Source organism: Malania oleifera, chromosome 1, assembly GCF_029873635.1.
Source record: "Malania oleifera isolate guangnan ecotype guangnan chromosome 1, ASM2987363v1, whole genome shotgun sequence".
Taxonomy (NCBI): Eukaryota; Viridiplantae; Streptophyta; class Magnoliopsida; order Santalales; family Ximeniaceae; genus Malania; species Malania oleifera.
The window spans coordinates 83,475,539-83,479,670 of record NC_080417.1 but is presented as its reverse complement, the minus strand read 5'-3'; positions in this window follow the sequence as shown (position 1 = coordinate 83,479,670).

Genomic DNA, 4,132 nt, shown 5'->3' with positions numbered 1-4,132 from the left:
CCGTCACTAATAATAGAGCAATAGTGACGGTTCTAAAACCGTCACTAATAATAGAGCATTAGTGATGGTTCTAAAACTGTCACTAATAATAAAGCATTAGTGATGGTTTCACGACCGTCACTAATAATGGAGCAATAGTGACGATTTTAAACCGTTACTAATACTATGGCTTTAGTGACGATTCTTGGTCGATCCGGTGTAGAAACTATAGTGACGGGCTTAGGTTTTTAGTGACGGTTTTAATCCATCACTAAAAGTTTAGTATTAGTGTCAGTTTAGAATATTTGTCACTAATAATTATTAGTAACGGCTGGTATAGAGACTAATAAATCCGTCACTAATAATCGTAAAACCGTCACTAATACTATTAGTGACGATTTTGTGAGTATTAGTGACGGTTTCAATCCATCACTAATAATCTTTTTTTTTTTTTTTGGTAGTATAATGGGTGGAGCGACACCAATCAATAGGTCAATTAGCGGGGCTAACCTCAACCTACACCTTACCAGAATGGTGCACCTAGCTTTCCTAACCGGGTTTAAGCCAATCCGGGACTATTCAACATGGCTAGTCTCCCTCTTTAGGCACGTGTCTAGAATACAACAAATGTGAAATATAATTTTTGCATACACGAAAATATGCTTTTCATACTAAGCAGATATGTACTACAATATGCACAAATAATAATCAATCCACACCAACCATGTAAGAACTATAAGCTTAGTGGTGTATATGTGTATCTTTGTGTAAGCAACATTGAAAAAGATGTGATCACTATAATGTTCAAGAGTGTTCTAAACAAGGTATATCTTTGAAACAAGTTATATCAAATCTCAATATTAAATCAGGGTTTCAAAGATGCTAATCAGATAATCAAACTATCTCAAAAGATTTCCTTCAATGAAATGAGCACAAGAGTAGTTTGAAAATATTATAGCTTGTAGAAAATATTTTACACAAAAAAATCATGCTATAGGAATCTTGTAATGACAATGCAAAAATCCACTAGCCTATGAGTTTATCCTAGCACAAGATTTACTATATTTAAATATGTGGAATAAATTTTGCTAAACTCTCCAAAATAAAAACAAACAATCAAGCCAAGCAAATTGGAGTAAGGGCAATATATACTAATCAATAACCCAATATAGAACTCTCACAAAGCTAGAATATATTAAGGGAATGAAGATTTGAGAGTGTTTTGAAGTAAAATGGGCAATATGAACTTTTGGAAATAGAGAGGATTTTTTATAATGATTTTTGCTAATCTCTCCCTCATCCTCAAAAATGAACTTATATTTATAGACTAAGGCTAAATTAAGACCTTCTAGGACATGTAGGGTATTATTAGGAAAGTTTTAAAGCAATTTAGCATAATTAACCCTATTTAAAAACTTTTAACCCAGGTAAAAAAATTTCCAACCCAAGAGCACCAGTCGACCGAACTTAAGGTTCGGTTGACCAAGTGACGAAGTTTGGTCAACTGTGCAAAAAATGAACTGAAAGTTTGGTTGACTGGACTAAGTGTCCCAAGGGCGATATTTTTCCATTTTCATGAGGTTCGGTCAACCAGATGATTTTGAACTATGAAGTTTGGTTGACTGAGTAGTTGGATTCTCCCACGTGGGGGTTTGGTCGACCAGGGCGTTGCCCGTATAAATCTAGTCGGTCGATCAAGGAGTCAAACGTTGACCCGTGGGAGTTTGGTTGACCAAGTTATATGAACTTGGCATGGTACGGTCGATCGAGCTATGGTCAAATTGTTAACCTCTTGACCAGTTCGGTTGACCGAATATTTTTATATGTTCCGGTTTGGTAGACCAAACATGAAAATGCATTTTGGTTCCAACTCCCTTATATATTCACCCTATTCATATAAGCATATATGTTCGTGCATGCATGTGGATCTTAGGGTCATTTTAGGTATTTTTGAGGACACCGAAAAAATCAGGCGTCGGTCGATCGAAGTCTTGTCAGAGGTCATTTGATTTTAATGTGAAGTGTAGGGACCTATAGTCATTCTAAGGCCTTTGAGCATGTGGTTCCTACATGCATGATATGCATTAAATATTACAGACCTTTTTCTCCTAATTACTATTACATTTCCGAATTGAATAATATTGAAATACAATAAAAATGATTTTCAGAGTCTTCATGCTTTACTTCATGTGCCATCAGTGTATTTGCTAATATAAACCTACACATGAACTAGATAGTCATTAAATACTTGAGTATTTGTCATTATAAAAACCGAGATATGAGCCATAGAGTCAACAAGAACCTAGAGTGATTTTCTGATAAATTGAACAACAGTTTGTTGCCTATGTCGATGATTTACATCTCGAAACCCTAGAATAGTTTTCTTAATAATGACATAGTGGTTTATTTCCCTAACATGTCAGCAGTTTATCTTATGAAAACCTAGAGTTGTGTTCTCAAAAATGACACAGTGATTTGGTGCCCATGTTAGAGGCTTATCTTTTGAAAATGGAGGGTGGTTCTCTTATCAATGAAGTAGTGATTTGTTACCAATGTTAGAGTTTTTGCACTGAAAATCTAGAGTGATTTTCTCACTAATGACACGGTCATTTGTTGCCCATGTCAAAGGTTTATATCCCACAAATCTAGAGCAGTTTTCTCACCTATGACACAATGGTTTGTTATCCACATAAGCAGCTTATATCCCGAAAGCAAAGATTATTTTTCTCACCAATGATAGAACGATTTTTTGCCCATGTCAGAGGATTATCTCCCAAAAATATAGAATGGTTTTCTCACCAATGACATAGTGGTTTGTTGTCTATGTTAGAGGTTTATCTTTCTCGAAAACATTGAGTGGTTTTCTCACTAGTGTTATAGCAGTTTGTTGCTCATGTTAATGGGTTTATCTTTTGAAAGCTTAGAATGGTTTTTTAACTAATGAAACAGTTGTTGTTGCCCATAGTAAAGGTTTATCTCACAAAAACTTAGAGTGATTTTATGACGAATGACACAGTGATTTTTCTCCAATGGTAAAGGATTATCTTCCAAAATTATGGAGTTGTTTTCTCACGAATGAAACAACAATTTGTTATTGTCAATGATCATTTTCACTGAATAACCAAAATATATATTGACAAGTCTTTTTTGAATTTCTCTAACTTTTACTTTTTTATTTTTATTTTTTTAAGTTTTTGGTCATTTTTAACTCTACCACGTGACCTGGGAGGGTCCAAAATGGTAAGGTGGAGTCCAATAATGATTTTGATCTCGTGTATACAAATCAAGACAAAATCTCTATCATTCCAAATGTTTTTGCTCTCTTTCTACAAATTCTGACTACACTGGATGATTTGGGGTAGTGCAAAATAGTAAGAAGAGGTTTGATAGTGATTTTGACCTTAGAGAGAAAAATCGCAAATAAAACTCCCATCATTTTGTGATTTTCCGCACTCATTTTTCCAGTTGTTACTGCACCAAATGATTTGGAGCAAATTGAAATAATAAGAAGAGGCTTGATAGTGATTTTGACTCTAGACTTATAAATTGAGGCAAAATCCTTGTCATTCTAGGCTTTTCTACTCTCTTTCTACCAATTTCGACTACATCAAGTGATTAGAGGCAGTTCAAAATGGTAAGAAAAGGTATGACAGTAATTTTAATTTCAAACATGCAAATCGAGACAAAACACTTCTCATTTCAGACTTTTGGCTATCTTTTTATTGCTTTAACTGCACTGGATGACTTAGGGCAGTCCAAAAGGTTAAGAAGAGGTTTAACAAAGATTTTAACTTTGGGCATACAAATTGAGACAAAACCCTATCATTTTTCACTTTTCTATATTCTTTCTACTAGTTCTGACCGCACTGGGTGATCCAAGGTAGTCCAAGAAGATAGAAAGGTGTCCAATAGTAATTTTGCTTTTTTACACAAAGAAATTGAGGTGGAAGTCCTATCATTTTTAGATTTTTAGCTCTCTTGTTGCCAATTTGACTACACCAAGTGATCTTGGGTGGTTCGAGATGAGGTGGGTTAAACTATAATTTTGACTTCTAACACAAAAATTAAGACAAAATTTTGATTTTTTTTTTCATATTTTTTTGGCATTTTCGAACACTTTTGAAATTCTTATCCATTTTTATGGACCTCGTGT